This window comes from Dendrobates tinctorius, unplaced genomic scaffold, assembly GCF_039654945.1.
Source record: "Dendrobates tinctorius isolate UK_male_01 unplaced genomic scaffold, ASM3965494v1 ptg000029l, whole genome shotgun sequence".
Classification (NCBI taxonomy): domain Eukaryota; kingdom Metazoa; phylum Chordata; class Amphibia; order Anura; family Dendrobatidae; genus Dendrobates; species Dendrobates tinctorius.
In genome coordinates, this window is record NW_027361697.1 from 34,276,683 (window position 1) to 34,299,370 (window position 22,688).

At 46.1% G+C, this 22,688-nt stretch overlaps 1 protein-coding gene across 5 annotated transcripts in view; it reads right to left on the bottom strand.

Moving 5' to 3' along the window:
• PRRC2C (proline rich coiled-coil 2C) overlaps positions 1–17,375 on the bottom strand; it is a 147,631-nt gene extending 130,256 nt beyond the window's left edge. For 2 of the 5 annotated variants that reach the window (XM_073571541.1, XM_073571539.1), the window contains exon 1: positions 17,199–17,374. The gene's annotated coding sequence lies outside the window, so the exon portion shown is untranslated. Of the gene's footprint in view, positions 1–17,026 lie in introns of all 5 variants that reach the window. The other 3 variants (XM_073571543.1, XM_073571540.1, XM_073571542.1) reach the window with 3 other exon arrangements.
• Between the last annotated feature and the right edge of the window lie 5,313 nt (positions 17,376–22,688).

The window sequence follows — 22,688 nt, forward strand, 5'->3', positions numbered from 1 at the left end:
GCAGATATTTATCTACTTAGTTGCAGCTTGGGGAAGCTGCGTGTTCTCTCCCAATATAATACAGTACGCAGAGGAAAAAGTGACCACTATTCTGAAGACTGATTGGCTGCGGTGGTCATGGGCAGCCCACACTAGAGGAAGAGAGGTGAACGGAACCAGGGTTTACACTGGTTGATTATCATGAACGAGAGTTCATGGGAAATCTTGTTTCCTCATAATTGGCAAGTGTAATACCCCGACCAATCATCTGTCAAACAAAACACTTGTTCGTCGGGTGAAATATTTTTTTTTTTTAACCCCTTTCTGACATCAGACGTACTATCCCGTCCATGGGACCCGGGCCCCTATGCCCATGGACGGGATAGTACGTCTAGCGTGATCAGCTGAGCTCATGGGGGAGCGCAGCTGATTGCGGCCGGGTGTCAGCTGATTATCACAGCTGACACCCGGCACTGTGTCAGGGGTGGTCACGGACCGCCCCCGACATGTTAACCCCTTGCACACCGCGATGAAACACGATCGCGGTGTACCGGGGGTTAAAGGGAAGCATTGACAGGGAGGGGGCTCCCTCCGTGCTTCCCTGAGCCCCCCACATCAGCGCAATGTGCAGCGCTGCTGCGGGGGTCTCCTTCCCTGCAGGTCCCCGGATCCAAGATGGTGACGGGGACCTTCGGGGGCCTGCAGGGAGCTGGCTTCCTCAGTGCCTGCAAAGCGCAGGCATGGAAGTCTGATTCTATGCCTGTGACAGATCGCTGATCTGTCACAGTAATCTGTGATGTGACAGATCAGCGATCTGTCACAGGACAGTGATGTCCCCCCTGGGACAATGTAATAAACTTAAAAAAAAAAGTAAAAATTTAAAAAAAAAAAAAAAAAAAAAAAAAAAAATCGCTAATTAAAAAAAAAAAAATTCCCTAATAAATTCATTTTTGGGAAAAAAAAAAAACTAATAAAAGTGCACATATTTGGTATCGCCGCGTCCGTAACGACCCGCCCTATAAAACTGTCCCATTAGTTAACCCCTTTAACGAACCCCTTAAAAAATAAAAAAGCAAAAAATAATTTATTATTATAATACCGCCAACAAAAAGTGCAATAATGCGCGATCAAAAAGACGCATATAAATATCCATGGTACTGCTGAAAACGTCATCTTGTCCTGCAAAAACAAGCCGCCATACAGCGTCGTCAGCGAAAAAATAAAAAAAGTTATAGCACGCAGAAGCGATGCAAAAAATTTTTATATAAAATTGTTTTCATTGCATAAAAGCGCCAAAACATAAAAAAACGACAAATGAGGTATCGCTGTAACCGTACTGACCCGAAGAATAAAACCGCCTTATCAATTTTACTGCATGCGGAACGGTGTAATCGCACCCCCCAAAAGAAATTCTTGAAATGCTGGTTTTTGTTCATTCTGTGTCCCAAAAATCGGAATAAAAAGCGATCAAAAAATGTCACGCACCCGAAAATTATACCAATAAAAACGTCAACTCGTCCCGCAAAAAATAAGACCTCACATGACTCGGTGGGTCAAAATACGGAAAAATTATAGCTCTCAATATGTGGTGATGCAAAAACTATTTTTACAATAAAAAGTGTCTTTTAGCGTGTGACAGCTGCCAAACATAAAAACCTGCCATAAATAGTAAATCAAACCCCCCGTTATCACCCCCTTAGTTAGGGAAAAATAATAAAATTTAAAAAAAAAAAATGTATTTATTTCCATTTTCCCATTAGGGCTAGGGTTAGGGGTGTGTTGGGGTTAGGGTTGGGGAGTTTCCACTGTTTGGGCACACCGGGTGCTCTCCAAACGCAACATGGCGTCTGATCTCAATTCCAGCCAATTCAGCGTTGAAAAAGTCAAATGATGCTCCTTCCCTTCCAACCTCTGCCATGCGCCCAAACAGTGGTTTACCCCCACAAATGGGGTATCAGCCTACTCAGGACAAATTGCAAAACAACATTTTGGGGTCCAATTTCTCCTGTTACCCTTACGAAAATAAAAAATTGAGGGCAAAAATATTTTTGTGGAAAAAAATATGATTTTTTTTATTTTCCGGACGTTATAAACTTCTATGAAGCACTTGGGGGTTCAAAGTTCTCACCACACATCTAGATAAGTTCCTTGGGGGGTCTAGTTTCCAAAATGGTGTCATTTGTGGGGGGTTTCCACTGTTTTGGTACATCAGGGGCTTTCCAAAAGCGACATGGTGTCCGATCTCAATTCCAGCCAAAAAAGTCCAATGGCGGTGCTTCCCTTCCGAGCTCTGCCATGCGCCCAAATAGTCGTTTACACCCACATATGGGGTATCAGTGTACTCAGGACAAATTGCACAATAACTTTTAGGGTCCTGTTACCCTTGGAAAAATAAAAGTTGGGGGTGAAAAGATCATTTTTGTGGAAAAATATGATTTTTTAATTGTACGGCTGTACGTTATAAACTTCTGTGAAGCCCTTGTGGGTTCAAAGTTCTCACCACATATCTAGATAAGTTCCTTGGGGGGGGGGGGTCTAGTTTCCAAAATGGGGTCATTTGTGGGGGGTTTCCACTGTTTAGGTACATCAGGAGCTCTCCAAACGTGACATGGCGTCCGATCTGAATTCCAGCCAATTTTGCATTGAAAAAGTCAAACGGCGCTCCTTCCCTTCTGAGCTCTGCCATGCGCCGAAAGAGTGGTTCCCCCCCATATCAGGTATCAGCGTACTCAGGACAAACTGCACAATAACTTTTGCAGTCTAATTTCTCCTGTTACCCTTGGTAAAAAAAAAAAAATAATTGGACCTGAAGTAATTTTTTTTGTGAAAAAAGTTAAATGTTCATTTTTTTTTTTTTAAACATTCAAAAAATTTCTGTGAAGCACCTGAAGGGTTAATAAACTTCTTGAATGTGGTTTTGCGCGCCTTGAGGGGTGCAGTTTTTAGAATGGTGTCACTTTTGGGAATTTTCTATCATATAGACCCCTCAAAGTGGCTTCAAATGTGATGTGGTCCGTAAAAATAAAATGGTGTTGCAAAAATGAGAAATCGCTCGTCAACTTTTAACCCTTATAACTACCTAAGAAAAAAAAATTTGGGTTCAAAAATTGTGCTGATGTAAAGTAAACATGTGGGAAAAGTTACTTATTAAGTTTTTTGTGTGCCGTATCTTTGTGATTTAAGAGCATAAAAATTCAAAGTTGGAAAATTGTGAAATTTTCAAAATTTTCGCCAAATTTCAGTTTGTTTTTTTTTTTACAAATAAATGCAAGTTATTTGAATGAATTTTTACCATTATCATGAAGTACAATATGTCACGAGAAAACAATGTCAGAATCACCAGGATCCATGGAAGCGTTTCAGAGTTATTACCTCATAAAGGGACAGTGATCAGAATTGTAAAAATTGGCCCGGTCATTAATGTGCAAACCACCCTTGGGGGTAAAGGGGTTAAAATATTTTTTCTTGGCAGTGCATCGTCCTGTTAAACAGGACCTGTGGTGCTGAGATCAATAGCAGTCTATGCGCACTGAACAATCATTACAGATCACCCACACGTCCAAAGCACGGTCTGCTGGTGTAGTCGGACCAGTAGTGGACCGCTGCTTGGCAAACAAGTTTAACGCTACAAGTTAGGAGGTATAAACTCGCTCTTAGGAAGTAGCATGCAGGAGTATCAGGAGATCAGTACACAAGTAGGAGCTTTTTATCGTTTCTAAAGCACAAAATGGTCTTTTGAATAATAGAAAAGATATAGCCAATCTATTGAATAACTATTTTCTGTAGTAGTCCCTGGACCGTCAGTGCATGGAGGTTTTATATTATTTTGACTGTGACCCCCTATAACTTGGCCTGTCGGCAGCATGTTTATGAGCGGAGCTTGGAGACCTCTATATAAATAGATGTCCTCGGTGCAATGGTAATGAGCGAGTTTACCCAGTCTCAGGCAAATGACGGCCCAGGAGAAACTTCTACCTCACAGCGCATCCCAGAGCACCAAACGTATGGCTGGTGTTTATCTGCTCCAGAATATTACATGGAAAGATCAGCGCTTGCAGGATACGTCCCCCTTTACATTTTCCAACCCGATTCTGGCAGTGCCATCAGAAACTCAAGGCGCAATTTTATAAAAAACAAAACGTCCTGCATGAAATCATGCTAACAAGAATTGTTCAAAATGTGATCACCTATCATTGTTCATAGTAATATTGCCGAGAGTCTGGAAGATCCCCCAAGGGACCCCCCAGGCAACCATCAGAACAGGTGACCCCCAGTTAGGAGAACATTGGCTTGTGTGATTGTTGTACATGGGATCTTCTCTGGGATCCTAGGGAGACACTACATTACAGCACAGACATAAGTAGTCTGTCAGTGACCAAGAGGACGCCGATAGCTGATGCCTGTGATTGGCTGCAGTGGTCTGGTAACCGGAATAGAAGATCACAGGATGCTCCTCACCCGAAGTCACATTCCATTCCCAACTGCCGCAGGACAGAACATTTACACCGATCGACTGGCGACGCTAAAGAACCGCCGATCAGCTACTTGTATGCTGATGAGCAGTTGTTTAAAAAAGGGGCTGTAAGCATAGAGTGACTGTTCAAACCCAGCACAGGCGCTGGGGCAGAATGGCGGGGCCAATTCACCTTCCCACCTGCTTGGTTTTCTCCATCACCATCCTTCACTAGCTCTGTGAAGCCAGAGCTGTCAATCAAAAGGGGAGGGGTAGGTTGAGATTGTGACAAAACAAGCAAGTGGAATCGTGTATATAGAAATTATTGGCCCACCATGCTGGGTTTGAAGAGTCGTTCTGTGCTGACAAAAGTCCCTTCAAAAAGGGGCTGTCGGCACAGAACTGTTCAAACCTAGGTGCTTCATGGCAGGGCCGGTCATTTATATACATCTTCCCACCTGCATGTTTTCCCTTTAACTCCGCTGGTCTCTGGCTCAATGACAGAGAGGTGTATCAAAGAAGGGGGAAAACAAGCAGGTGGGAAGGAGCACTTAAACGGACTGTCAGCACCGACACTCAGGGCCTCACGGTGGGGCGAATCATTTAAGTACACCTTACCACCCAGCTTGTTTTCCCTCAATCTCACCCTACCATCTCTTCTTTGAATGACAGCTCTGTCTTTAAGGGCAAAAGAAGGGCAGAGATAGATGGAATACAAGCAGGAGGTAAGGGCTATATAAATGACTAGCTGAAGAGCCCGGCGTTGCCTGGGCATAGTAACCAACTGTGGTTATAACAAAGTATAATGATTATATTGCACATAAAAACATTTCACATCATATATTCAACACTACAGATTTGCAACACAAATTAACTAAACGATTACCCAAGTATCCTCGCCTGTGTGATACTGACTGCTGAGCTGTGTATCTAAATCCTATCGTGTGATACTGACTGCTGATCCGTGTAACTAATCCTCTCCTGTGTGATACTGACTGCTGATCCGTGTATCTAATCCTATCCTGTGTGATACTGGACTGCTGATCCGTGTATCTAATCCTATCCTGTGTGATACTGACTGTTCAGCCGTGTATCTAATCCTATCCTGTGTGATACTGGGCTCCCCCTGCAGTCTGTGTCAGAGGGTGGTCTGTGTCAGAGGGTGGTCTGTGTCGGCACAGTTAATAAATTGTGCTATTTCCAGCTTTACAGAAGGACGATAACACCATAGAAATAAGAATAATAGGCCTCAGATACCACACCTGTCTACAAAGAAAACTTGCTGATAGCAACCAATCACAGCTCATTTTTCATCTTTTTAACAGCAATGGGACAGCGTGGCGAGTTTTGAGTGGCGACTTTTATGTGGCGAGGTTGGTGTATGTGTGCTGAAATGTGTGCTGAGGGTGGTAGATGTGTTGAAGTACGTGGTAGTGTGTGGCGCATTTTGTGTGTGTTCACATCCCCGTGTGTGGTGAGTATCCCATGTCAGGGCCCCACCTTAGCAACTGTACGGTATATACTCTTTGGAGCCATCGCTCTCATTCTTTAAGTCCCCCTTGTTCACATCTGGCAGCTGTCAATTTGCCTCCAACACTTTACCTTTCACTTTTTCCCCCATTATGTAGATAGGGGCAAAATTGTTTTGTGAATTAGAACGCGCGGGGTTAAAAGTTCGCCTCACAACATAGCCTATGATGCTCTCGGGGTCCAGACGTGTGACTGTGCAAAATTTTGTGCCTGTAGCTACAACGGTGCGGATGCCAATCCCGGACACATACACACACATCCACATTGAGCTTTATATATTAGATGGGCCCCGCTGTGAAGCACCGAGTTCCTGTGCTTGGTTTGTCCAGTCATTCTGCCCTGACAGACTGTACCCCAGATGCACACAGAATGATCGGTAACAGATCGTTTCTGGGAGAATAGGCTGCCATTGCGTTCGTAGGCGCGAGTCCTTTTCCTGCCAAGACAGATAATATTTTGTGCTGAATAGAAGTTTGTTTCACCCTCTAATCGAGTTCGTCAGGGGCTCAGCAGCCTGTCTAGACTACACAATTATCGGGAAACAAGAGTTCCTAGGATTGTGTATTCATCATAACTTTTCAGTATTAATGATCCTTTAGTGTAACTTAGTTTAAACGACTCCGTGCCTTATAACGTTTTTTTTGCGGGCTGGAAAACCTCCTAAAACGATCATTCAATTCTGACTTTATTCCAGAATTCAATGAGTAACCAGTGACTATCTGCTGATGGATTTTCAGACACGTGAACAGATCACTGGTCTTCCTGCTGATCGCTAAGTGCTTCTCCATCATTACTCAGGAGCGATAATCTATCCACGTACCGTACTTAACGAGTACAGTGCTACAGATGAGAGGGTTAGGACCTGAAGAGAACACAGGGAAAAGGAAATCTCTAACAGAAGTTTAGTGCATAAAAAATGCAGCAGGTCTTTAAACCACATTGAAAACATGAGTGAAGAGAAACTTGCATCCAGTGAAAGACCCGTGAAGGGGCGGTGTGTGGCGAAATGCTGAAGCCACAATGTAAGTGATCAGGCCCAATGAACGATCAGTGTCTTTTCTTTTAGATGGCACCAACATATTCTACAGAGCTGTACATCATAACAATCCTAAAGTCACATGTACTATCAGTACATGCTTCAATGGAATTTGAAAAATGTACACTAGGGATAATTTAACACTCGTGGAATACAAACTGGATTGTTTTACCACAGTGGAACATTAGTGCAAAATCCAGATGTCATCAAAAACCCATTCATGCTGGAGAAACTTGTTTTTTTTTAGTGTTTTAATGGGGCTGTCCACTTCTAAGAGTGTCTGTAATCTATATATACAGTGGGGCAAAAAAGTATTTAGTCAGTCAGCAATAGTGCAAGTTCCACCACTTAAAAAGATGAGAGGCGTCTGTAATTTACATCATAGGTAGACCTCAACTATGGGAGACAAACTGAGAAAAAAAAAATCCAGAAAATCACATTGTCTGTTTTTTTTTCATTTTATTTGCATATTATGGTGGAAAATAAGTATTTGGTCAGAAACAAGCAATCAAGATTTCTGGCTCTCACAGACCTGTAACTTCTTTAAGAGTCTCCTCTTTCCTCCACTCATTACCTGTAGTAATGGCACCTGTTTAAACTTGTTATCAGTATAAAAAGACACCTGTGCACACCCCCAAACAGTCTGACTCCAAACTTCACTATGGTGAAGACCAAAGAGCTGTCAAAGGACACCAGAAACAAAATTGTAGCCCTGCACCAGGCTGGGAAGACTGAATCTGCAATAGCCAACCAGCTTGGAGTGAAGAAATCAACTGTGGGAGCAATAATTAGAAAATGAAAGACATACAAGACCACTGATAATCTCCCTCGATCTGGTGCTCCACGCAAAATCCCACCCCGTGGGGTCAGAATGATCACAAGAACGGTGAGCAAAAATCCCTGAACCACGCGGGGGGACCTAGTGAATGAACTGCAGAGAGCTGGGACCAATGTAACAAGGCCTACCATAAGTAACACACTACGCCACCATGGACTCAGATCCTGCAGTGCCAGACGTGTCCCACTGCTTAAGCCTGTACATGTCCGGGCCCGTCTGAAGTTTGCTAGAGAGCATTTGGATGATCCAGAGGAGTTTTGGGAGAATGTCCTATGGTCTGATGAAACCAAACTGGAACTGTTTGGTAGAAACACAACTTGTCGTGTTTGGAGGAAAAAGAATACTGAGTTGCATCCATCAAACACCATACCTACTGTAAAGCATGGTGGTGGAAACATCATGCTTTGGGGCTGTTTCTCTGCAAAGGGGCCAGGACGACTGATCCGGGTACATGAAAGAATGAATGGGGCCATGTATAGTGAGATTTTGAGTGCAAACCTCCTTCCATCAGCAAGGGCATTGAAGATGAAACGTGGCTGGGTCTTTCAACATGACAATGATCCAAAGCACACCGCCAGGGCAACGAAGGAGTGGCTTCGTAAGAAGCATTTCAAGGTCCTGGAGTGGCCTAGCCAGTCTCCAGATCTCAACCCTATAGAAAACCTTTGGAGGGAGTTGAAAGTCCGTGTTGCCAAGCGAAAAGCCAAAAACATCACTGCTCTAGAGGAGACCTGCATGGAGGAATGGGCCAACATACCAACAACAGTGTGTGGCAACCTTGTGAAGACTTACAGAAAACGTTTGACCTCTGTCATTGCCAACAAAGGATATATCACAAAGTATTGAGATGAAATTTTGTTTCTGACCAAATACTTATTTTCCACCATAATATGCAAATAAAATGAAAAAAAAAACAGACAATGTGATTTTCTGGATTTTTTTTTCTCAGTTTGTCTCCCATAGTTGAGGTCTACCTATGATGTAAATTACAGACGCCTCTCATCTTTTTAAGTGGTGGAACTTGCACTATTGCTGACTGACTAAATACTTTTTTGCCCCACTGTATATGTATAATTGCCTTAAATTGTCCGTCATCCACTTCCGTCTGGATGTCCCCGAACCCCACTGCGCCGCACCGGAAGTATGCCGACCGCCACATTGGAATACCCAAGTGATGGGTATTCCAATATGGGACCCGCTGGTGGTACCAAGTCCTTCCACAGTACCACCAGCGGGACACCGCCGGGAACCCCAGCCGTCGCCGGACCCGCCGCTGCCTGACCACCCACCTCCTTCACAGCCGGTAGGAAAGACCGCGGCTTGCGGCCTATGCTGGAGATGGAGTGCGGGCACCCCATCTCCAGCACAGGCTGCAAGCCGCAGTCTTTCCTGCCAGCTGACCGCCGCCAGGACCCCCCACCGATGGACCACCATGTACACACATCTCCAGCACAGGCCGCAAATCACCCTCTTTCCTGCCAGCTGTGACTGCACGGAGGTGGGTGGGCAGGCAGCTGCGGGACACACACACGTTCTCTCACACACTGCCCTCCCGATGCAATAGCATCCTCTAGTAGACCTATATTGAGTCTTCTAATACACTTATTTCTAAAGAAGTCTCGGTCTTCCTCTATCGGTGTTAAATTTCATTATTGGCAAATGACCAGCAATGACCCAGCCACCTCTTTGTATAAGCATTAGCCGTTACACAGAAGGGTGGTTGCTTGGCAAATGGCATGAGCCGGCCTGCCCCCTTCACAGAGCACTCACGGGAAACATCTACATCAAGCCTAAGGCCGGTTTCACACACCAATTTTTGTCCATCAGTCTAAGGCTGGTTTCACATTTGCGTTTTTTAGCGCTGGAAAAAAACGCATACCTGCGCATGCGTTTTTTCCCCTATATTTAACATGGGTGCGCATACCTGCGCGCTGGTAAGCGCATGTATGCGATTTTCATGCGCTGCGTTTTTTTGGGGTGTGCGTTGGTATTTTCCAGACGCAGCATGTTGCATTTTTTGGCCCTGCAAAAAAGCGCATGCGCACATATGCGCACGTTTTGCGCTAAAAATGGCCATTATAGCCTATGGATGCGCATATGTGCGCACTGGCATGCTCATGTATGCGTTTTTTTGCATATGCGGTTTTTTTTTAACCATGGAATTTAGGGGTTTGGGTTAGAGTTAGGGTTAGTTAAGGGGGTTAGGGTTAGGGTCAGGGTTAAGTATGGTTTGGTTAAGGGTTAGGGTCAGGATTAGGGTTAAGTATGGTTTTGTTAAGGGTTAGGGTCAGGGTTAGGGTCAGGGTTGGGGTCAGGGTTAGGGTCAGGGTTAAGTATGGTTTTGTTAAGGGTTAGGGTCAGGGTTAGGGTCAGGATTAGGGTTAAGTATGGTTTTGTTAAGGGTTAGGGTCAGGGTTAGGGTTAGGGTCAGGGTTAGGGTTAAGTATGGTTTTGTTAAGGGTTAGGGTCAGGGTTAGGGTCAGGATTAGGGTTAAGTATGGTTTTGTTAAGGGTTAGGGTCAGGGTTAGGGTTAAGTATGGTTTTGTTAAGGGTTAGGGTCAGGGTTAGGGTCAGGATTAGGGTTAAGTATGGTTTTGTTAAGGGTTAGGGTCAGGGTTAGGGTCAGGGTTAGGGTTAAGTATGGTTTTGTTAAGGGTTAGGGTCAGGGTTAGGGTTAGGGTCAGGGTTAGGGTTAGTTAGGGTTTAGGGTTTGGGGTTTGGGTTAGGGTTAAGTATGATTTGGTTAAGGGTTAGGGTCAGGGTTAGGGTTAGGGTCAGGGTTAGGGTTAGTAAAGTCATGGTTTGGGTAGTGTGAGGGGCCACCTAAAAATGTTGGAAAAAACCGCAAACGCGGTAAAAACGCACTAAAAACGCATACAAACGCATAAAAACGCTGCGTTTTTTTCATGCATGCTCATAAAAATGCTTGAAAAAAACGCAGCAGTTGTATGCATATGTATGCGTTTTTTCAATGCGTTTTTTTGCGGGAAAAACGCGCTGCAAAAAAAAGCAAGTGTGAAACTAGCCAAAGTCTGCCGTTTTGAAAAAAAAAAAAAAAAAAAAATCGGATTGCACCCTGGCCAGTTAATTTATGATTCCCTGCTCATCTGCAGATTCTTACAGTAAAATCACAGCAGGAGCCAACAGAATAGGATAGACATAGATGTCAGTCACATGTATAATTAGTGCAGCGCTTCTTGTAGCTTACTGAACATGTACTTAATACATAAAGAAATCTGAGAAATATGGCATGGGATGCCACAAAGTTTTATTAATCAGTGGAGGGATAGCGGACAGCTGAGGGCAGATGGTTATAGCCTGGGAAAGGGGTAATAACCATGGAGCTTCCCAGGCTATTAGTATCAGCTTACAGTTGTATACTTAGCCTTTCCTGGCTATTAAAATGGGGAACCCCCCTCCCCAGAAAAAAGTGTAGGGTCCACCTATAATAACCAGTAATGCCTAGGCGCGGCAGGCTGATATTAATAGCCTAACGGGCCATGGATATTGGCCACCTCCCAGACGAAAAACCATCAGCTCTAAGCCGACTCAGAAATGGCGGATCCATAAGATACGCCAATTCTGATACTTGGCCTTGCTCTTCCCACTTGCTCTGGTGAAGTGGCAAGTGGGGTGATATTATTGGGGTTGATGTCACCTTCGTATTGGATTGGGCATAATTTGAGTATAAGTGATTTTGGTTAATCCAGAGTCAATAAAGGAGTCTGTCATTTGTTCAAATAAAGGACTTTATTTGGGGTGTTATTTTTTTTACTATTTGACTATAGTGTTAATAATGGGGGGGGCCCTCTTTTAGACACCCCTCCATTACTAACGTCTGGGCTTGATGTCATGTGACAATACAAAGATGGCATCAACCCCAATACTATCACCCCACTTGCCACGGCACCAAGGCAAGTGAAAAGAGAGAGGCTAAGTGCCAGAACTGACATCTTATGGATGTGCCATTTCTGGGGTGGCTGAGAGCTGATGTTTTTAGTTTGGGAGTGGGCCAGTATCCATGGCCCCTTCCTAGGCTATTAATATCAGCACGCAGTTACCTTTCTACGTAGACTTTGATGGTTATTAATTATATATATCTTGAAGAATAGTTCCTTGGAAAATTGTGTGTAAATTACATAGAGAACCGCAAGGAAATTGGATGCTAGGTGTTAAAAAAAAAAAAAAAAAATAGTGATGGGTATGAACACTTAGTGCTGATCCCATATTCTTTCTTCCGGAGCGCAGATTCCCAGCCTCCTAGGGACTACAGTGCTTGTCTGCTTGATTGACAATTTGGACCAGAAGCACTATCGAGTTGCTAGCCCACACAGTTCACTCTTAGGTTAGGGTCACACCAGCTTATTTTCTCTCATCCAAGAAAATCGGGGCAGTTATGCTAATCACATCGTGATCAGATTCTCTCGGATGAGAAAAAGGGGAAAACAACACATCTCCATTCTGTCAGTCCGTGAAAATCAGACTGCATTTAGATGTCATTTGAGTGCAGTCTAATATTTTCCACAAACTCATTGACTTGTGTAGATGAGCATGATCCACTCAACAAATCCAACTTGGGCGGAGTCTGTGCAAGGAAAAAATGAAAATCGGGCACGTGCATGGCCTTATAAAATAACATTGGTCCGAGTGTGATCTAATGCTTTTTCAGACTGCACTCGGACTGAAGATATGGTAGTCTTGATGGGCCCTAAGTTGGTGCTATAAGAGTCAGCTGAGCCTCTGTAGCATTGGAGGAGCACAGGTGCACTGAAGCTGGCCCCGGCATCAGGAGCTAACAACGTGCCCCCGAGCAGTGATCACAATCACTACTGAAAACATTTGTAATCACAATCTTTTCAGTAAAGGTACTGTCACACTAAGCGATATCGCTAGCAATATCGCTATAACTTGTGACGTTATAGCGATATTGCTAGCGATATCGCTGTGTCTGATACTTACCTACGACCCACTCCCCCGCTGGTTATCGCTGATCGAGCGAGAACGTCCAGGACTGTTTCTCGTCGTCAGCTTCCTGCGGCGCTTCATGTGGAGAGACGAGCGTGGAGCCGGGCGGGAGGACGCAGGATCACCTAGTGTGACAGGTAAGTAGCGACCCCCGTCCCCTGCGATGTCGCTGGTGAGATCTGCCTGTGTGGCAGCTCACTAGCGACCACTTAGCGATGTACCAGCGATCCTGACCACGTCATATCGCTGGTACATCGCTAAGTGTGACAGTACCTTTAGCCATTAAACGGTATCAACCACTGAGGACACTCAATTCTAAAGGGCCTGTCACACTAAGAGATATCACTAGCAATATCGCTATAACTAGTGACGTTATAGCGATATTGCTAGCGATATCGCTGTGTCTGATACTTACCTACGACCGGCTCCCCCGCTGGTTATCGCTGATCGCGCGAGAACAGGCTGGACTGTTTCTCGTCGTCAGCTTCCTGCGGCGCTTCCTGCTGTGAGGACGAGCGACGCGTGGAGCCGGGCGGGAGGACGCAGGATCGCCTGGTGTGACAGGTAAGTAGCGACCCCCGTCCCCTGCGATGTCGCTGGTGAGATCTGCCTATGTGGCAGCTCACTAGCGACCACTTAGCGATGTACCAGCGATCCTGACTGCGTCATATCGCTGGTCGGGATCGCTGGTACATCGCAAAGTGTGACAGTACCTTAAATATTTTTCTATCTACTGGCTAACATGGTACAAAGATATACATCTTTCCTGTAATCAGGGCACAAGTCCAGCCAGCACTGATGGACTTCAGTGGTGGCCGGTAACCAAGGCAACGAGCAAAAAAAACCCCAACATTTATAGACGGTGTATATACTGTAAAAATATCTTCATTTTAACTAAACTACAAAATGGATTCTTTCTACAAGCATCTACCTATAAAACAAACAAGTTATCACCAATTAACAGAACAGATGATAACCTATTGATAGGTGGGGTCCTGCAACTGGGACCTGCACTGATCGGCAGAACGGGGCGCATTTATCACTGATAGGCTTTATTCACACATCAGTATTTGTGATAAGTATTTCTATGCCAAAACACAGATCAGGTATCAATCTTTCAATTACAGTTTTTCTTTGTCAGTTCCACTCCTGCCAGGTGTTGGCATACAGAAACTGATGTGTGAATAAGCCCTTATAATGGAGCAGCGGTGCGCATGCTCAGCCGTCGCTGCATCGACTCCCTATGGGGCTTCTGAGCGTTGCGCTTCGCATTTCTCTGGCAGCCTCAGAGAATGAGTGGAGCGACAATCGGTAATATGCAGTCCTGCTCCAATACAACAGGGATAAAGGTTCCCTATTCCCCCGATCGGTGAGAGTCCAAGTGGTCTTACTCCAACCTACCAGTTACCACCTATCTTGACAAGAGTTGATAACTTGCTTTTCACTGGAGAACCACTTTACTGCTTCTTTAAATGGAGCCTGGTCACGTCCCAAATTGCAATTCTCCTGCAGATGTGGGGTTGATCTGAAGATTAAACAGTGTTACAATGTTCCCAGGTCACGGCACTGAAAACCCGGCTCCCAGGAGGAAATTCATAGGACTGTCAGCACAGAATGATTGTTCAAACCAAGTACAGGCGCTCGGTGCTTCACGGTGCGGTCATTTACATACATCTTCCCGCCTGCTTGGTTTCCATCTATCTCCACCCTTCTCTGATCCTATGAAGCTAGAGCTGTCACTCAAAGAAGGGGGGTGGGGTGGAGTATATAAATGATTGGCCATGCCATGAAGCAACGAGCGGCGGGACTTTTTTCAGCACAGAATGACTGTTCAAACAGTCCCTTTAACTTTACTCCTCTTGGCCGCCTCCGGCTTTCAGGCATGGAGGTGTGGCTTCTGTCACCGCTCAGTACATGGTGAGTGGTGGCTGTAACCACCAGGGCTGTGGAGTTGCAATACAATGAACCAACTCCTAAAATACATAGGGTTCAGTAGTACAATGCAGGATGGGCTGTAAATGTTTTCATAATTTGGGAAAGTTTTGAAATGTTTTATAAATGTCTGTTCTGTTCCTGATCTAAGGATCTGGGATTTCAGTTGAGATGAATCAATGCTGCACTTTATGTACATGCTCAGTGGTGACCAGTGTCGTGGAGTCAGACCTCCGACTCCACAGCACCTGGTAACCATGGCCTGGCACTGATGCAATGCTGAGCTGGCTGTCAGTCAGTGCTGGGGCGTGGTTACTATGAAGTGAGTGGTGACAGAAGCCACACCTCCATGACTGAAAGCCTGAGGGAATAAAGTTATCTTCCTCCTGGCAGCCGGGTTTTCACTGCAGCCGCCGTGGAGCTTTGTAACAGCTTCAGATCACCAGCATTTTGTGATATGACAGATTCCCTTTAAAACACAATTTTGTATATATAAGGCCGGTTTCACACTAGCGTGTGATGCGAGAAACTCGCACGAGTCTCTCGCATCAACACCCGGCGCTGCCGCCGGCACTCAGGGAGCGTGCGGCTGCATGTATTTCTATGCAGCTACACGCTCCGGTCCTGAGTGCCGGCGGCAGCGCCGGGTATTGATGCGAGAGACTTGTGCAAGTTTCTGGCATCACCGGCCTAAGGAAAAAAAAATGACATCTCTGACAATTGGGATACATCCATTACTAACAGTCCCACTATGAGAAAACAAAGAAGGGCCTCACGGTGTACATTTACTTTTTACAGAACACTAGACTGGTGGAGGCCAAAAGGACACAACAGTCTTCAGGCTAATGAAACCCTAAGGACACAGCATAAACAAAAAAAAAATGTCAAGGCATACTTGCTAAGCGGAAATCATGAACGTGATCTGAACCCAGCCCTGTACAGCAGATTTATTGGAAACCCACTCGCACATGACAACTTGCTTCATACAGCTGCAGAAGGTGAGAGCGCTGACTACGGATACATCAATAATTCCTACTAATGGTTTCCGGTAGGCTCTGTTCACGAGACAACAGGCCTGCGAGTCAGAGGTATGCATAGTCACCAATATGTGCTGGTGAGATCTGCAACTGCACAGTATGCACTAGCATATGCCCGCTAATGGCCGCATAGCAAAAAAAAAAAAATATATATATTATATACACGTATGCAATACATATCGGAACGACGGCCTAATATTGAACCCTGATGTGAATTTTGAGCAATTCGTGATTAATAAATTAAGAAAACGGTTTTACAATGCCAAATGAAAACCTTTAGGAATAAACACAAAGGAAGAGTGTTCAGTGGAAACAAACCATTAGGAATTGGGGAGATAACCTAATCACTGGCGTGCTAGATAACCCGAGAATGGCGGAGGACACGTCCTGCCTCCTCCGTCTGGCAGGTGATCGGTTAAACGATGCACAGGGGACCCCACTTATTGGTTCACACCACCAAGGGAGGTCCAGGCCGCAGTGATTAGCTCACATCCTGATTTCATTGTCAAGATAATGAGCCGAAACCTTTTGTTTATAGATCGTCTCTGAACAAGGCCGTCCCGGGACAAAGATGACACCGTCCTGTCCCATCTGCTGGTCACCGCTGATATTCAGGGACTGAAATGGGATAAATATTACCGCACTCTCTGCTCCAGATCATGGCCACATTGTAAAAAAAAACAAAACAATAGACCCCCCCCACACACCCCTTCCCAATCATGGCAGATGGGCCATAAAAATGCTGGTGCTATACAATAAATGGAGGAAATAGATGACAAATCACAAAGAAAAACTAGAAGAGGTGTATGGGTTCAGGACAGATCTAGGTGTAACGTATCCGCCCCATTACCCTGCAGAGGAGATCCAGAGAGCAGGTGCTGATGGTGGACCCCAGGGATGTGTGCGCAGAGCTGCCGAGACCCCACACTGCCCAGAGGGGCCACCATTCCTGCTCTGATTACATGGTGATCACAGTATATGAAGATCCATTGATTGTACCGATGGATCTGGTCGGGTTTGTCTCATCGAAACTGGGATCCAATAGATCATTGGGCAGCTAGAATATGGGAGCAGGGATCGCTCCTCATCTCGATCGCAGGAGCAAGGTGCAGAGCCCCCTCCATCCACTGTGCTCGGCGGGATGCGGGGACCCTGCGGCCTGCACGGCGCCGGCCTCCTCCTCACACACACAGCACGCCACACTGGCAGCACAGACGGGCGGCGGGGAGCCGTGGAGCGGGCGGCGGAGCCTCACCTGGGGGTTCCCGCGTCCTCCCCGCGGAGAATGAGCTGAGCGCGCTGTGTTCCCGGCAGCGGAGTGAATGGCGGCGGCGCTGGTGGTGGCGCGGAGTTATGACGCTTATGGAGAGGGTCGGGAGGATGCTGCCTCTGCTCAGTTCCCCTTCCCAAATGGCCTGAGCCGTTACCTTGCGCTGCACCCCGCGGAGTCACACAGGCCGCAAGCACTTCCCCGCAGCCCGGACTCCCGTTATCTTCCGCTCCGCACACACCACAGAGCGAGACCCCCGGCGCCAGAAAAGATGGCCGACCGCCAACGGACAACGTCAGCACGCAGCCGTACAAGCGTGGTCAAGCGAGGTTTTTGCGGAAGTTGCCAGATACAAAGATGGCGCCCGCTATTTCTCGCGTGTGACGCTGGTCGTTCTGGGAACTGCCTCTAATTGTTCGTCCGCCATGATTAGTGTGGGCAGCAGTGCACAATAGACACGGGAGTCGGCGTTTTTTGGTGTATGTATGGCTTTGTACGTTTAGCCAGGATTTATGGTGGCTGCTGTGTTGTGTGTAGAGTCCGGATCTTTAGTGAAACTATGGCCTCTTTCACACTTCAGTCTTTTACAATCAGTCACAATCCGCCAGGTTTTGAAAAAAAACGGATCCTCAAATTTTTTTTGAGGATCCGTTTTTTTCCCCATTGACTTTCATTAATGGCGGATTGTGACGGATTGCTGTCCGTTGCATCCGTTTTTTGAGGATCCGCCAAAAGTTTCTGTCCGTCACCATCCTCAAAGATTTCAAAACGGAGCTTGTAACGTTTTTTTCTCTGGCGGATCCTCCAGAGACTGATTTAACCCGAAATCCTTTCTGGGTGCCGGACAAAAAAAAATCTCTCTCTCTCTCCTCTCTCTCTCCTCTCTCTCCTCTCCCTCTCTCTCTCCTCTCTCTCTCTCTCCTCTTCCCGGCCAGCGTTTCCTTTAAATTTCCTCATTTTCAGGATCCGACTGAAAACGGATCCTGTGCCATCCGTTCACATCAGTTGAGAACGGATCCGCTTGTCTGACTTTTTGGCGGATTTGAACTGATGCAAAAAAACTGAAGTGTGAAAGAGGCCTAAAATGTACTCCCCCAAATATAGGGAAACGGGAAAGAAGCACCGCAATAAGTGTATGTTATGGTTAGCATCCAATCAGGGTCCAGCTTTCATCGTTTCACGGAAGGCATGAAGATGAAAGATGCAATCTAATTGGTTGTTGTAGGAAGAAACTTTTTCTTACAATTCTTTATGAAGAAGGTTTTGCTGACGGTGAATAATTGGGAAAGGCCATCCGTGACAGACGGGTCATTTGTAACTAATAATTGACGTTCTCAGTCACATGTATGTGCCCCTTTGGACAGTGTCCAGAGCTCAATATTTAGGGCTCGCACACACTGGGGAGTAGCCAGCGTATAACTCAGACTAGTCCTGTGTGATGTTCCATCTGACAGCACTCGCTCCCATTTTATACTATGGCACAGTGTAGACTAGCAGATATTTTCTCATACCGATCCGGAAGGACAAGGATATTGCTGCATTCTGCAATTGGCAGCATGTAACAGATGGCGTGCACCCATAAAGTCTATTTTTGTGTGCAAAACACCAGACTGCACTTGGACATCAGCTGAGTGCAGTCCGATCTACACCAACTCACCAGATGGAGACATTAAGTTCTGCATCTTCTCCGCACCTGTGATCCAGTTTTCGCATGTAAGAGATTCAGATCACAGTAAGACGACGCTCGGATCACGCTCGCAGCAGAGTTTAAGCCGAGGGTCTTTTGCATATAGTATCCGATACTCTCGCATGAGAGGATCATCAGTTGCTATATGCTACTGTGAGCGAGCCCTTAAAGTGATTTCAATGTAGATGGCACCAGCCGCTGAGCTCAGTGATTGGCTGCAGCAGTCTCTTGCGTTGTAGTCGTGACATCACTAAAGACCAGAGCGGCGGCGGAGACTCGTACCTGTGGGGCCTGAGTGACAGCTCTTTTATCATTTTCAGAAAGTTGTTTCTGGAAAACCCTTTGAAACGGGAAATCGCTATTAAAAGTCAGGAACAAGTAAGTCTGCTCGTTTGTTGAATAAAACCAAACTAGACGAGAGTATTGCAGGCATTATGCTGTCCTTGTATTACAGCCGATCACAGGTCTAATGACTCACAATAATAGCATCACTGGGATCTACTGGTTTTATTCCTCATGCAGAAGGGGTTCTTTGTAAATTATTAACTGAGCACAGGATGCTCTGCCCCCCCCATAGTATTGTTACCACATCGGGATGAAACCTAAGCACGGAGCAGGTGGTCATCTCGCAGTCGTACCAGCATTAGACTTCAACTATTGTGAGTATAGTGTATAACACATTAGTAAGTGCAACAAAAGCAGCACTAATCAGGTAAAACAAGTGCAATAGAAAATGAATATATTTTTGCCTCTTTTAACATTAAAGGGGGTGTCTAGGCTTGGGATTCAAGTCTGCAGTGAGTCTATATGACTGCAGACTTGTGAATCCTCACAGTGTGCACTATCGCGGCATCGGGAGCAGGTGGATGCGTGACTAAAAGTATACGATTTGCATACACATCGTCACGTGCCAACTAGACGTGCACGGCCCCATCCAATTCAAGTGAACTGAGTGAGGTCAGACACATGTAGTCGGAATGTGGCCGGAAGTATGTAAATTGAAAACTTGCAATTACATGAATGCCCGGCACTGAAGAATCCTTACGGCGCGCAGAGTGCGTGCTGTGAGCATTCACAGGTTTGCAGTCACATAGAGTGACTGCAGACTTGAGCCCCTAGCCTTGACATCCCTTTTAATGCAGATTAAAAAACTCTGCTTCCATAACTTTTTAGCTTATCTTATGAATACTGCTTCACAGGGATGGTGGGTGGGCTAGTAATTCATGTAGACCAGGGGTGGGCAATTAATTTTCCTGAGGGGCCACATGAGAGACCGTGACTGTTGTGGAGGGCCGAACCAATAGGCTGAAATTAATTCTACTCTATATTAATCTACCATGTAATCGTCTAATTCTGTCTGTAACGGAAATCCCGCGTCGCTGATTGGTCGCGGCCGGCCGCGACCAATCAGCGACAGGTGCAGTCCGGCCACGAATTGGCGTGGCATTTGAACGACGCACGCTACCATCGGGAGATCTGCGGCGCTAGCGCTCAATATACGGATGGTACCCAGGGTGCGGAGGAGCGGAGACTCTCCTCCAGGCCCTGGGTACCATAAACCTGTAAAAAATAGAATTAAAATAAAAAAATAGTGATATACTCACCTTCTCACGGCCCCCGGACTCTTTCCCTCCTCTGACCACACGCCAGGCATCTTCCAGTCCCAGTAATACTGTGCGCGAAAGACCGCTGACGACGTCGCGCTCTCGCGAGAGTGACTTCATCTCCGGTCCTTCGCGCTAAGCATTACTGGGACCAGAAGATGCCGGGAGCGTGGAGAGGAGATCGGGGGCCGTCGGAAGGTGAGAATAACCTTTTTATTAATTTTTTAAAATTATTTTTTACATTCTCCCTTTTACTATTGATGCTGCATAGGTAGCAACAATAGTAAAAAGTTGATCACAATTGTTAGACACTATGCTTGACGAGTGTGACCAACCTGTCAATCGCATTCCAAGTGATGCTTCAAATCGCTTGGAATGCGCTTGAATTCCGCACGCAAAAATCGTATGAAAAACGCATATTTTCCGCAGGAAAACGCATGCGAATTCGCGGAAATGCTGCGGAAATTTCCGCAGCATTTCTGCAACGTGGGTACTTAGCCTCAGTGTGACACGCAGCAGTGACTAGGCCCCCGCTGTGAGATCGCTGATCGTGGTGGATCGTCCTGTATCATCTTTTGAACGTCGGTCTCCCACTGGCCATATTCTAGAATACCCGATGCGTTACAATCGGGCCACCATCTAGTATATTATAATCATATTATTGATAATTATATTAATATTAATTGTATCACTTAATATTGAGCAGAATGAAGTATGCTGACATCCTGCTATACAGTGGGGAAAAAAAGCATTTAATTCATTCATGTACACGGATCAGTCGTCCCTTTGCAGAGAAACAACCCCAAAGCATGATATTGCCACCCCCATGCTTCGCAGTAGGTATGGTGTTCTTTGGATGCAACTCAGCATTCTGTCTCCTCCAAACACGAGTTTTGTTTCTACCAAACAGTCTCTACTTTGGTTTCATCAGACCATATGACATTCTCCCAGTACGATTCTGGATAATGCAAATGCTTTCTAGCAAACTTCGGACCGGCCCAGACATGTACTGGCTTAAGCAGGGGGACATGTCTGGCACTGCAGGATCTGAGTCCCTGGCAGCGTAGTGTTTTAATGATGGTAGCCTTTGTTACAGTGGTCTAGCTATGCATGTCATTCACTAGGTCTTGGATTTTTGCTCACCGTTCTTGTGATCATTTTGACCCCACGGGGTGAGATCTTGCGTGGACCCCCAGATCGAGGGAGATTATCAGTGGTCTTGTGTGTCTTCCATTTTCTTATTATTGCTCCCACAGTTGATTTCATCACACCAAGCTGCTTCCAAGCCTTACCAGCCAGTCTTTCCAGCCTGGTGCAGGGCTACAATTTTGTTTCTGGTGTCCTTCGACAGCTCTTTGGTCTTCACCATAGTGGAGTTTGGAGTGTGACTGAGGTTGTGGACAGGTGTCTTTTATACTGATAACAAGTTCAAACAGATGCCATTACTACAGTTAATCAGTGGAGGACAGAGGAGCCTCTTAAGAAGTTACAGGTCTGTGAGAGCCAGAAATATTGCATGTTTTTAGGTGACAAAATACTTATTTTCCACCATAATTTGCAAAATAAATCTTGCCAAATCAGACAAGGTGATTTTCTGGATTTGTTTTCTCATTTTGACTCTCATAGTTGTGGTCTACCTATGATGTCAATTACAGGCCCCTCTCATCTTTATGAGTGGGAGAACTTGCACAATTGGTGGCTGACAATACTTTTTTCCCCACAGTATGTCGTTTGAACCCGAGTACATCCCTTTATATGAGCCCCCCACAGCCCCTTATATACTGTAAGAGTCCCACACAGCCTCCCCCCCATATGCTGCATGATCTCCACACAGCTTCCCCCTAAGCGGCATGAACCCCACACAGCCTCCCCCTTATGCGGCATGAGCCCCACACAGCCTCCCCTATATGCGGCATGAGCCCCACAACTTCCTCCCCCACATGCGGCGTAAACCCCACACCTTCCTCCCCCACATGTATCAGTCCCACACCTTCTTCCCCCACATGCAGTATGAGCCCCACACCTTCCTCCCCCACATGCGGCATAAGCCCCACACCTTCCTCCCCCACATGCGGCATGAGCCCCACACAGCCTCCCCCACATGTGGTATGAGCCCCACACATCCTCTCCCACTTGCGGCGTGAACTCCACACAGCGTCCCCCATATGTGGCATGAGCCCCACACCTTCCTCCCCCATATGCAACATGAGCCCCACACCAACCACCCTCATATGCGGCGTGAGCCCCACACAGCCTCCCTATATGCCAGACCTGGGCAAAGTACGGCCCCTAGGCCACATCCGGCCCTCTGGCTGTCTCAGTCCGGCCTGTGGACTGAGACAGCTATGGGGCTGGA